The sequence below is a fragment of the Schistocerca piceifrons genome, chromosome 6 (assembly GCF_021461385.2).
Source record: "Schistocerca piceifrons isolate TAMUIC-IGC-003096 chromosome 6, iqSchPice1.1, whole genome shotgun sequence".
In the NCBI taxonomy this organism is placed as follows: Eukaryota; Metazoa; Arthropoda; class Insecta; order Orthoptera; family Acrididae; genus Schistocerca; species Schistocerca piceifrons.
The window spans coordinates 431,847,925-431,861,983 of record NC_060143.1 but is presented as its reverse complement, the minus strand read 5'-3'; the positions used below and the strand labels follow the sequence as shown (position 1 = coordinate 431,861,983).

The 14,059-nt window shown below is 41.8% G+C and overlaps 1 protein-coding gene and 1 pseudogene across 3 annotated transcripts in view; both read left to right on the top strand.

Annotated features, from left to right (window-relative positions):
- LOC124802978 (ankyrin repeat and IBR domain-containing protein 1-like) overlaps positions 1-14,059 on the top strand; it is a 579,445-nt gene that overhangs the window by 27,003 nt on the left and 538,383 nt on the right. The gene's annotated exons all lie outside the window — the stretch shown is intronic.
- Positions 8,427-8,544, top strand: LOC124803509 (annotated as a pseudogene).

Sequence of the window (14,059 nt, the reverse complement as noted above, 5' to 3'; positions counted from 1 at the left end):
ATTGTAGAATGAAATAATTTGTGTAATTAACAAGGTCAGTTCAGACAGTTAAGTCGAATTTATCATTAAGTAAAATTAGTATATTAATGAAATTCTAATTATAGAATGAAATAATTTGGTCGTCATGCAGGCAGTTTATTTCAGAATCTAATTGGTTGTAAACAGACTGAAATTCGCGTAATGAACAGTTACATATGTATTGGTGACGACAGACATCACTTGTGCTGGAGTATCCAGGGAATCAAAACGAAAATCTTTAGTTAAATCAGGGTTCATACCCATAATTTTAGAATTGTTTGAAATAATGTTGCACAAAGTGAAAAATTAATGGACGACAGTAGTACCTTGCACGACTACTCCTCTGAAATGATTAGCGCTTAAGTAAAGTAATATTAAGAGTGAATTTTAAGCATTTGGAAAAGACCATTCTCAACAGTAAAGTTCATATAAACTTTACTGTTAAGAATAGTACTAGACAAAGTTTCCCAAATACTTAAAATTCACTCTTAATATTACTTCACTTTAGCGCTAATAATTTCAGAGCAGTATTAAAATACCTTGGCAACACAGGAATACGACAGCCAAAATATAGATATAGAAAACTACCAAAATAATAGAAAATTAATTCAGTTAAATAAGAAGTAAAATTTAGTTGTTTCAAGAGTTATTTTAAATGTTAATTTCATATCAGTTTTTTTTTCAAATTCTTTAATGACTTTCATTAATTAGCAAGAATATGAAATTTCAAATTCAAGAAAAAATTTGTTTTACTTTCTGACAACGTTACTGTCTTTGGTATTAATCAAATTTAGCATTCACAATATGACTGACACTCGGAATGTAAGTGAACACGGCATCCACGTAATAATCATTTGTAATAATGAAATTACAATTAAAGTTCACATGGTAATTATATGTGCAAATAATTTAAAAAACTCGTATAAGTTTGCAAAGCTAAAAATCTTCGCTCCTACATTTTTGGTTCCTGCAGGTGAGAAGTAGTAACTCGGCGGAACAATGCTTCATAATTACAAATTATAGTTTCTCGTCTCCAGATCCAAACATTTCTAACACTTGCTGTGACCAAACAGTACTCTTATTTTTATTGTTCTTGAAGCAGCATTATAAGTAACCATTGTACTGTGGCCCTTGTAACTCGCCTCTTCAAACGCGAGACATTGCTGCAGCCATGAACGCTATACCTCAGCCAGTCACACTTTCATCTTTACTTAGTCATAGCTAAAGAACTTCCTTTTCTGATGGCTTTTTGTTGTCAAAGACTTTATATATTTCAGAGATTTAATTTTAACCACTGAGAGTGTTCAGTGATTCGACACAGTACAAAGCTCCAAACATTGATGTGTGTCTACCGCACAGATTTTATAAAACTGTTTCTAACTGTTTTGGGTAACAATACACATACAAACACATTTCTCCTATTTAGTTTACAATACTTAGACGACAGCGAAACTGAACACAGATAAAAACGAATTTAAAAGAAAACACATTCGTGAAAAGAAATAAAATTAAACTGTTCACTAGTAAAGCCTGTATTGTCGTGTCATATACTCCACTGCAGTGTCGCAAAAAGACTGACGTTGAAGACGTAATTATAACTGTAATGAAACTGTAGTGCAATTGAGAGTGACATGCAGCTAGGTGAACGTATGAAAACTGGACCAAGGACATTCTTGGCTGTATGCTAAGACACCAGTAATACCCCACCCCTAGTTCTTTAAAGAATCGAACTGCCATACGTAAAACAGAAAAGCTAACTTTCCCGACATATCAGTGTTTATGACCTCAACTCTCCTAAACTATGTGCAGTACAGTGACACAATTTTGCAGGTACATACAGTGGTATACGTGTACTGCATGTAGAGTCAGCAGTGGTGAAGTGATAAATTAAAACGGGATGCCACATACTGAAGTTTTACTGCTTCAACAACGGTGTGTGTGTGTGTGTGTGTGTGTGTGTGTGTGTGTGTGTGTGTGTGTGCGTGTGCGTGTGCGTGTGCGTGTGTGTGTGTATGTGGCATAAAGTTTGTTGGAAGTCGCTAAGTCCTCTCCTTCTCCAATACTGGATGAATATAGTCTAAGTAATTTGCGTGCCAAGAGTTGTGCTTTCTCGAGGCATTTACAGTTTCTAACTTTAACACTTATAATACTTAATACTTAAACCTCTTAATGAGTAGAATACGACAGCATTTCAAATCTTTAAATTCGGTGAATAATTATATGAAATAGTGAAAAACAAATTTTTGTTGCCACTGGAAGACAGCTGATAGGCAGCCTTCAACTTAAACCTAGTGGTCACATACCAGTTTAGCAACTCAGTAGATAAGAATTGATGATAACACCGACCTAATGGAAGGTGGGTAGATTTCATTAAAGACATGTGAGAGCAGCATGGGTGTTTGGAGCTTAAGACCGTAATGCGCGGTAAAGTCTAGTTGAAGCCTTTATCAAGCAGTGGGTGTCATAACTGGTGACGATAAAGATGTGGAGTAGGAGGAAGAAGTAAGCATAAATTGGATGATTGGAAGATTTGCATCCGAACATTTCTTGCTGTCTTTCATGGAAATATTAATCTCATAAAAATGACAACTGGCAGTCTGAAGCAAGTGTAGTTAGAAGTCCTTGGTTCGCTACTTTCAGTTTTCTACTGAGGCACTGATACAGTCACAATCTATGAACTTTATGATCTTGAGTGTAACTTGTTGCTTCGAAACGTACGTATATGCTAGTACAACTGGCCGGAAATAGCTTAATTTATCACGGGTCTAAATCTGGCTTTACCGAGTCTCATGCTTTCGCACAGTTAACCTGGCGATAAGGCCAAATCTCTGTGCTGAATGAGCACGACTTCGCTTCACGCTAGGCGGAACGTTGTTGGTTGCAAGCATGCTATGTTCCGTTCAATAGGTGGTGATTGCGTGACCGTATATTCAAGATATACAGCTTTTGTAAATTTCGAAGTCACAGTTATTGGCGGACATGTGTCATCAGGACTTCGCTTCTCGTTGTTGACTGCTAACATGCTATGTTCAGTTCAGTAGGTGCTAGATGCGTGACCGTATATGCAAGATATATAGCTTTTGCAAATTTCGACGGCTCGTCATAGCTATTGATGAACATGTCGCATATAGGAATTCTGCTGATGCCGACGTTATGTGGGAAGCGCAACTAGTAGATTTACATGTTATGTCTGAACACCTCCGACCAAATATAGGACTTGGATTCTGGAAGATGATGAATTCATCCAGCAACTTAGATTTAATTTCTTCCATTGTTCCCCTAAATCGATGAAGATAAATGATGGGATGGTACCTTTGAAAGGGCCAGGGAGGATTTCCTTTCCAGTCCATCTCTGTGACCATATTAAGATTGAAACGGAGGATGACACAGGCCCAAATACAAAACATCTTTTTCCAAAATTATTTCATAGAGGGAGATAGCGCTATAGTTCCTCCTCTAAATCGTCGCAAGAACGACACAATGACCAATATTGAAAAAAAAAATGACCAAGGAACAGAAAAGCAGCTGAAATCGTTTAACATAGGAAATGTCACTAGACCTGAGGGGATATCAGTTCGATTCTACAAGGGGTATCAGAAAGAAACTCCCCTCTTCTAGCAGCTGTGTACCATAGGTCTCTGGAGGAGTTAAATCTCCAAATTGATCGAAAAATGTACAGGTCATTCCAGTTTTCAAGAAGGGTCTTCGAACGGACGCAATAAACAACAGTGCTATATCACGGACTTCGGAATGTTGAAGAATTTTTTAACATGTTCTATGCTAGGGTAGTGTGAACTTTCTGGAGACCGAGAATCTACCAACATGGCTTCAGAAAACAACAATCGTGCGAAGCGCAGCTCGCTCTGGTCGTATAGGGGATTCAGAAAACAGAACATAAAGGCGCTCAGGTGGATGCAGTGTTGCTTGCCTTACGAAGACGTTCGGTACTGTTCCGCACCGCCACCTAATGATCAAAATACGCGCATACGCAACGTCAGATCAGTTGTGTGACCGGATTGAAGAGTTTCTTGCAAACAGAACACAGCATGCCATTCTGAACGGATGCGTCCATAAAATATCCAAGACTACGCGTATGACGTGATCTGAAGTGAAACAACCACATAAAATTAATCGCAGTTAAGGTGGACGCCATACTTTGATTCAGTGGAAGAATCCTCAAGAAATTTAGCCCATCAACAAAAGAAGTAGCTTACTGAACAGTCATTCAAGAAATGCTTGAATATTGCTCGTCAGTCTGGGGCCCCCACCAATAAGATTGATAGAGGAAATAGAGAAGATTGTAAGAAGGGCAGCGCGTTTCATTGTGGGTTCATATAGTAAGAGTGAAAGCCTCACGGCGATGATCAGCCAATTGCAGTGGCAGAGACTGCAAGAGAAGCGGTGTGTACCACGGTAAGGTTCAAATAGCTCTAAGCACTATGGGACTTCTGAGGTCATGGGTCCCCTAGAACATAGAACTACTTAAACCTAACTAACCTAAAGACACCACACACATCCACGCTCGAGGCAGGATTCGAACCTGCGACCGCAGCGGTCTCGCGGTTCTAGACTGTAGCGCCTAGAACCGCACGGCCACTCCGGCCGGCCACCACGGTACGATCTACCGTCAAAATTGCAAGAGCATATGTTCCTTGAAGGATCAACCAATATATTGATTCCTCCTACGTATAGCTGGTGAAAAGTCCGTGGAGGTAAGATTCGTTTCCACAGAGGCGCTTAACAGCTGGTTTTCTCGCGAATTACACTTATGGAAAAAGAAATCGCAACAGCAAAGTATAGCAAATGTACAGCTGAAATTTTGTGAATGCTTTTTTCTAGATAACATGTTTAACTGATTAACATTGCAAGATGACAGAGCAATGTAAGCGCGAGGTAAGCCATTGCTAATGTGAAATACTGATACATTAATAACCGGTGTAGTCATCAGAATGTTGAACGCAGGCCTGCAAACATGTGCGCACCGTGTTGTATAATTACTGGAAGTCAGTTTGTGGGATGGAGTTCTGTACCCTTTGCACTTGGTCGGCCAGTACAGGGACGGTTAATACTGTTTGTCGATAATGCTGGAGTTGTTGTCCGACGATGTTCCATATGTGCTCGATTGGAGACAAATCTGGTGATCGAGCAGGCCAAAACAACATGTCGACAGTCTGTAGCGCATTTTCGGTTACAACAGCGGTGTGTGAGCGAGCATTATGCTGTTGGAAAACGCCCCCTGGAATGCTGTTCATGAATGGCTGTACAACCGGTCGAATCACCAGTTTCACGTACAAATTTGCAGTCAGGGTGTGTGGGATAGCCACGCGAGTGCTCCAGATATCATGCGAAATTGCATCACAGACCATAACTCGAGTTTTAGGTCCAGTGTGTCTAGCACTCAGACAAGCTGGTTGCAGGCCCCAAGTGGCCTCCTCTTAACCAGCACACGGCCATCACTGGTACTGAGGCAGAACTAGATTTCATCAGATAATACAACAGACCTCCACCTTGCCCTCCAATGAGCTCTCGCTTGACACTAGTGGAGTCGCAAATGACTGTGGTTGGGGGTCTGTGGAATGAACGCTACTGAGCGTCTGGCTCGAGGCTGTCCTTGAAGCAACCGATTTGTAACAGTTCTTTGTGCCACTCTGGTTCCAGCTGCTTAAATTGCTGCTGCAGATGAAGTACGGTGCGCCAGAGCCATACTCTCAACACAATTTTCTTTCCTCTCGGTAGTGCCAGGTGGCCATCCAGAGCATCTCAAATGGAACTACCCTCACGACTGTCACAGCGTGTATTTGAAGGAAACCTAATTTGCATCCTCATAGTGACGCAACTAGCTCCACTCTTAAGCGCCAGGCTTGAAATTTGAACAGACGCCATCTTTTAGATGTACAAACACATCTGCCAGCTTTTGATTATGTCGCAAAAATCCTTCTTGGTGTTACAATTTTCTCTCCGTCAGTGTATTTTCTGTTGGAACGTGGCAGTACACGAAGTACTCTACGTCACACACCGTATGATAGCTTGTGGAATATAGAGGTAGACGTGAATGTAGACGTTAGGTGCTGGCCCCTCCGGAAAACCTACAAAAGTGATACAAATTGATCTTCTTGGGTTCCATTTAAAGCCTCCGTCGCACCCTACTCCCGAGTTTCACATTATTTTGTATCGCCACCCGAAATGGACATTCCCACAATAACAGAATCGTTAAAAGATATTCTTGCATTCATGACGTCCTCCTCCTTTGATACGAATTTATCTAATGAGCACTGGCCTGTCGGTGAAAATGAACAGTTTTAAATTGAAAAGAGGTGCAGCAAATGCTTAAAAGGGAAATACAGATCCAGGTGAATGGTGAGACGATGTAAATAGTACTGTTTGTAAATCAGATGTGAGACAAGACTACTATAGTTACTGAGGAATTAGTGTGATATCAACGCTGGCTAGATTATAAAGTCGATTCTGAAACAAAGAGAAGAAATAGAAGTACAGGACCTAGAAGAGCAGATTTACGTCGGGGTATTCACATTCTTATGGGTTATTACCTCACAGACTTGGTAATGCAGTGAAGCCAATGACACAAAGAGAATTCTATGGCACCATAGGGGATCGTTATCTTCGTTACTATAAAAATAACATCAAAAATACATGCTCATAAAAACTAATTGTTTCATACTTTAAAATAATAATCTAGATATCTACCAGTGTTGATATCACACTAATTCCTCAGTAACTATAGTAGTCTTGTCTCACATCTGTTTTACAATTCAGTAAATTGATTTTATTAATTTTTTAAAGATGTACTAGTGACTGTTTCTGAAGAAGTTGTAAACAATTTGATTTATGTTACCTCTCTGTTCTTGTTCGTTGTGGACGGTCTTGGCGTGAGTTTGGTTGTGGATGGATAGTCTTCTACATCTACATTTCTACTCCGCAAGCCACCCAGCGGTGTGTGGCGGAGGGCACTTTACGTGCCACTGTCATTTCCTCCTTTTCCTATTCCAGTCGCGTATGGTTCGTGGGAAGAACGACTGCCGGAAAGCCACCGTGAGCGCTCGAATCTCTCTAATTTTACTTTCGTGATCTCCTCGGGAGGTATAAGTAGGGGGAAGCAATATATTCGATACCTCATCCAGAAACGCACCCTCTCGAAACCTGGACAGCAAGCTACACCGCGATGCAGAGCGCCTCTCTTGCAGAGTCTGCCAATTGAGTTTGCTAAACATTTCTGTAACGCTATCACGCTTACCAAATAACCCTGTGACGAAACGCGCCACTCTTCTTTGGATCTTCTCTATCTCCTCTGTCAACCTGACCTGGTACGAATCCCACACTGGTGAGCGTTAAACCGTACCAGCTCGTACATTCGGTTAGATTTTCTGGCACTGTTACCACGTCTGTAGTCTTTGATTGTTGGTGGATTTAACTATAGCAGATTAGCAAAGAAGCATTGTTCCCTAGCAGATCACTCACTTACGGATATTCTGTCCCAGGTGTCCGATTTCGTTCCTTACCGCAGGTGTTTCATTTCGTAGCAAAGGATTGGTTTAGAAAAAAGGCACTGTGGTAGCTGCAAACAATGAAAGTCGGGATAATCTGGAGAAACATGTATTCAAAAATGAACGCGTAAATGAAAGGTAGTCCTGCCGCAAGTTTCCGTCAATTATCAACCGCAGAATGTAGCCGCTGTCGAGTAATAGACTTCATGCAGGACAAGGTGAAAGTACACAAGTTCTCGCAACAAGTCCGTTTTCAAAATAAAGACCAGTCCCCAGAGAAAGGGAAGAAATGAAATAATGGGTTCCACTGTAAGAGAAGAAACTAACCATGATTCACGCTTAGATAAAAGTAACAAAGGTCGGCCAAAACAGCTAAATGTCGATCTGCATCGATCTTGATGCGCAGACGTAGCGGTGGTACAGGCGTAACCACTGTAACTGCGACGCGCTTAGCAACTTTAAACATTACGAGTGGTTGCTGGATGACTAACCTGTGCACTTCCCAAAGTAAAGGGAAGCACTAGCCACCAAATGGCTGTAACTGTAGTACACTGAAACTTTCAACGTTGACACCTCTAGAAACTGCAACGGAATGGGCTGGAGAGCTGCTCCCCAGGTTATTTAAAGACTCGGTCGGTCAGCTACACGAAAACGTCCTTGTAGCCAACCTGACCGCGGGTGAGAAGTGGAATCATTCCTGCTGTTCTGGTTGCCTGGAGTACCCGAGTTCCGACCCTCAAGTTTGGTGACTTGAACTGGCTCGAATTCTCAGAATGTGGGAAAAATTTGTGTGCCTCTGCTATCGTGTGGCTTCACCGACGATTCGAAATTTCGGCCAGAAAACCAAGCTAGATTTCGCCATCTTGGGCGTTCTCTATATTAATTAAACGGGAGCATTAAATTGGTGCCAACGGCCTTGCCGCAGTGGTAACACCGGTTCCCGTCAGATCACCGAAGTTAAGCACTGTCGGGCTGGGTTAGCACTTGGATGGGTGACCGTCCGGTCTGCCGAGCCCTGTTGGCAAGCGGGGTGCTCTCAGCCCTTGTGAGGCAAACTGAGGAGCTACTTGATTGAGAAGTAGCGGCTCCGGTCTCTGAAATTGACATACGGCTGGGAGAGCGGTGTGCTGACCACATGCTCCTCCATATCCGCATCCAATGACGCCTTTGGTCTGAGGATGACACGGCGGTCGGTCGGTACCGTTGGGCTTTCATGGCCTGTTCGGGAGGAGTTTTTGGTTTTACTTAAATTTGTACTGCCCATCAAACCGATGGTCCTCTCTATGTAGACAATACCTCGGTGGTGTCTACGGACTTGGGAAAATTAATTTAGTAGTATCAATTCAGTAATTAAGTTTGATGAATTGTTTATTAATTTATCGACTGGTCTGAGTTAGATATCAGTTTACTCAGAATTTTATTTCGAGTTCGAGTCTGTGGTCTGTGATTAGAATTAAAGGATTTATTTTATTACTCTCTCTTCCTTTGGTGAGAACTGGTCTGGACAGGTGCGGTGGCAGTGCCACGTGCAGTTTGTGCTTGACAAAGCCACTGCGTTACAAAGTTCCAACAAACTTTGCACGTAATTTCTAACCTATACGAAACTTTTGCTCGCTGACATCCCTCAAAATGATGTAAGGAAAAACAATTATTGCTTAGTACATTTTCGCTGTTCATGCAGAAAAACTTCAGCAACAGGTACGACGTTTCAATTTATTATTTCTTTACTACCGTCTCTATTCGCATCACAGTTTGCAGATAATATTCACATACACCATTGAATGTATCTAAAACTTATATTATTGTACGACGCATAATTCAGGAGATATAACGTCATAAACAATGCAGACGTTTTCGTGTGAGAAATTTTCTTTTGCTTAAAATGGAGCGAAAACTACCCAGATTACGTTATCCAGTGAAACATCTTGGCAGATTACAAGTGTGTGCCGGACCGAGACTTGAACACGGGACCTTTGCGTTTCGCGGGCAAGTGCTCTTGCCCGTGGAAGGCAAAGGTCCAGTGTTCAAGTCTCGGTCCGGCACACAGTTGTAATCTGCCAGGAAGTTTCATATCAGCGCACACTCCGCTGCAGAGTGAAAATTTCATAATGGGAACATCCACCAGGCTGTGCTAAGTCATGTCTCCGCAGTATCCTTTCTTCCAGGAGTGCTATTTCTGCATAGTTTGCAGGAGAGCGTCTGTGAAGTTTGGAAGGTAGGAGACGAGGTACTGGCAGAATTAAAGCCGTGAGGACGGGTCGTTAGTCGTGCTTGGGTAGATCAGTGGTAGAGCACTTGCCGGCGAAAGGCAAAAGTCCCGAGTTCGAGTTTCGGTCCGGCATACAATCTGCCAGGAACTTTCATATCAGCGCACACTCACAGCTGCAGAGTGAAAATTTCATTCGACGTTATCCACTGTTTCACAATGAGAGTAGTTAGGACTTCCAACAAACTTTAAGCATAATTTCGAGCCTTTTATAAATTTTTTCTCTCTTGGATGTTTAACATCGGATATGTAACACATTAACCTACTTGGAATGTAATCAGACGTTTGAAGCTGTTGTATAAAAGGGAGCTTGATTCTTCAAAGAATCAGAGGTTTATTTGTTATGTATAACATATCAGTTGAACAAAACATTACACTTTCATTCAGTTAAGACCTTGTACTTCGGCCACAGAATTTCATCAAAATCTGCACCCCTTTGAGAGTCACGCTATAGTCTCTGTGACTAAATGAAGACAGAAATGACAAAAAGACAAAACGGACTCCCTGCCCTCCCTCCCTCCCTCTCTCTCTCTCTCTCTCTCCCTCTCTCTCTCTCTCTCTCTATCTGTCTGTCTGCCTGTCTGTCACGCACACACACTCTCCCTCTCTCTCTTTGAAAGTGAAACGAAACATCGTTGTGCAATGACACGTAATAATAAATGAACTCCGTGGAGTTATAAATGTCTGGGAGTCCCGAAGTTGAGCCGCACCTGTTAGACGAAGTATTTTCCCTGGGAGATCGATGGCTGCAGCTACCGTATTTGGGAGCCTGTTGGACGTCGGAGTCACGCTATGTGGACTACAGGGAAACTCTGAGCTTAAATATTTATGGGGCGTCTCTGCACCCTGCTGCATTTCATTGATCGCTGCTGTTTATTACGGTGTTCCTTTGTTTTGATGCTTAGTCTCTCAGTACTCTAAAATAAGAACCGGCTAAATCGGTCACCCAGTCACCCAGTCCCAGTTGAAGGCTGCTATCTAACGGCTTACAGGGGCAACAAAAGTTTGATTTTCAGTAGTTCATTCAATTATTGAACGAATTCAAAAAGTTAAAATTCTGTCATACTCTATTGACTAAGAGGTATAATCTTACGTTATAGCTTTAACGCTGTAGGTCAAGTATTGAAGTTAGAGAATCTTATACGCCTTGAGACAACATAACACACAGTGCGCAAATTATCCAGACTGTATTCACTCAGTATTTGAGAACGAGAACGCTTAGCGACTTGCATAGAGCTTTAAACAAAATTTCAGATCTTCTCAAAACTTTTTGTTGCAGACCCCCCAACTCCCACTAAATAATGAGAGGCAAAGATTTTATCACTACCGTTTTGGTTCTTCATACTGCAGACCTTGAGCATCAGGCATGACTTCTTAATTTATTGCTTCTTTACAACTAATTCTATTCGCGACACAATTTGCAAACGGTTTCCACACTGAATGTACTTGTAAAATTAATCATTGCACGGGATATAGTTGAGGAGATACGAGATCATAAACGTTGATATAGTTTCTTAAATCGGAGACTATACTCATGCAGTGTTTGATAATTAGAGTATTTAGCGACTTCTAACAATCTTTAAACGTATGGGAGTTCGATTCTTTAACGAATCGTGGCATGGAGAGGGGAGGGTTACTGGTTTGGTACTAAGTTGTAATAAGGAGGAGGTTGCAATTTAATGACTTAGAGTTGCAAGACGTTGAAGGTGGTGCATGGTTGTAGAAAGATGAGGGATAATGTGCAGCCGAAACATGATTAACGAGTGATGCTAAATCAGCCTTAACAGGTTAGAAGCGGATAAACGGCTACAACGAAAGGAAATTTCACTGTTTTTCTTAAAAGCGACTACCGAAGTAAATTACAGCCAGCCTTTACTGATATTTTGCACTCGCCTGCTGCTGAGGCGTAAACACATCTGTAAGCTGTTTCGCCGTAGCGATTTCTCCGCGTCGCTCACATACGTCGACAGAACTCTCTGTCCTCTTATCTCTATTGCTCAATGTAACCTGAAACACGAACCTAGTGGGCAGGGGACAAACACAAAGAGGATCAACACTTTCAAACAATTAAATGGATGTTTCAGTTACTTGAATTTTTTTAGTTAACTGCATTGTTCACATCTTTTAAAAAAATCCAACCTATATAAACCATTTACTTTCACCTCAGACTCCACTGGTCAACGACCCACAACTCAATGCCGCGAATTCCTTTTCAAAGATGTTATACTCACAAGCACTCGACTCGCTGGGAGCGGAAGTTAGCTATGCAAGATGCTTACAAGATTTCATAGAACTACGACAATCGTCAAAACCTAAACACGGATGACCAGGCGACACTTTGGACCATGCTCATCCCGACTCAATGTCTAGCGTTCTAGCCATTGAGCCACCTTGCCCGATAGCATAACATTTGCAGTTCCCATCGTGTGCAACGAAAAACAAATTTTTATTGACTGAGCGAAATGGAAGAGCATTACGCCATGATCACCTTGACCGTAAGTTTCCAAACTGATACTCTAGTATTTCCATGCCTATACGATAAGCGGACTAAAATTTCACCCTCATCCATGCTTATTTTCAGTACACAAAACAGCAATTCCAAAGAGAGGAATGAGGAGAGAACGTGGTGGCTATTGTGTGTGTGTCTGCCGTTAATGGAACTTTCCAGGTCGTTATCTCAACACAGAATACTCAGCGGACGTGCACTTGCAGTTTATCAATCGGACACTGATTATAGTTCAGTCACTGGATAGAGGGACATCGGGACATCATACCGACATATCGCACAGAGACATGATTGTAGTGTAATGATCACAGTAGTAGCGACAATATGGACTCAGTACAACACCGAGGCAACAAGAGTAGGCGCGGACCCTTCCAGAAGCGTCACACTACTGTGTGCTACCAATTCCACTGGAGTTTCACTTTTTTACATCTCATTACCTTTGCCTTTTTTCAGTTTACTCACAAACCATATTCTGTACACATCAGACTATTCATTCCATTCAACCGATCCTGTAATTCTTTTTCACTTTCATTGAGGACAGCAATGTCATCAGCGAATCTTATCATCAACATATTTAAACCCTGAATTTTATCTCCATTCTTCAACCTTTCTTTTATTTCCGTCATCGCTTCTTCCATGTATAGATTGAACAGTAGAGGTCAAAGACTGTATCCTTGTCTTACATCCTTTTCAATCCGAGCACTTCGTTCTTGCGTTTACAATCTTAGAGATTCTTCCAAGCTTAGGGAATGCTTCACAAGAAGAGCGTAGGATTGTTGTACTGGCTCTAATGAAGAGACGAATGACAAGAGCTGAAGTCTGGGCAGAGATTACAGGTAGAAAGTCACCACGGACCATAGAGAAGAGATTTGTAGAGACTGAAATGAGAAATCTAGTAGCCGTGCTGACATAGATTACGATATTACACGCAATAGGGACATACACGGTACAGGGCCAGAGTCAATTCGGACGCTGAGTGGCATTCTGTGACGTTCGATGACGAGTCTAGTTTCTGTTTGTGGCTGTCAGGTTTATGCCAGGGAATGTTAGAATGGAATTCTTGAAATACGGAGGTGAAAACTTACAAGAGAATTAGTGTGATACCCTCAGAAGGGACGACAAATCCCTCAGAGTATTTCAAATGGCTCTGAGCACTATGCGACTTAACTTCTGAGGTCATCAGTCGCCTAGAACTTAGAACTAATTAAACCTAACTGACCTAAGGACATCATACACATCCATGCCCGAGGAAGGATTCGAACCTGCGACCGTAGCGGTCGCTCGGTTCCAGACTGTAGCGCCTAGAACCGCACGGCCACTCCGGCTGGCTCCTCAGAGTGTCGAAGTGCTTTTAGGGCTGTTAGGTTATCATTCGATAACATCCACTTAGATCAACAGTTGAAAAGAACGTAGAAATGCACATGACATTTGTGGATTTAGAAAAAGCATACGACAGCATCCCGAGATTTGAGACTGCATTCATCATGAAGACGTTAAAAGTACGGTATAAATGGATGAATATAGTTACGAGAATGTAAAAGGAGACAGAAGCAGTTAAGACGACTGAAGGCTTTAGAACTACCAGAGGCCTTAATCAAAGTTTTAGTCTATCCCCTTTACTTTTTAATACACACACACACACACACACACACACACACACACACACCAAACGCTGGAGGCATGGTACTAGAATTGTTCAGGTCCTGGTATATTCGCTAGACAGAACAAAATGCTTCCACTACTTTTTGCAGATGACCAAATAATTTT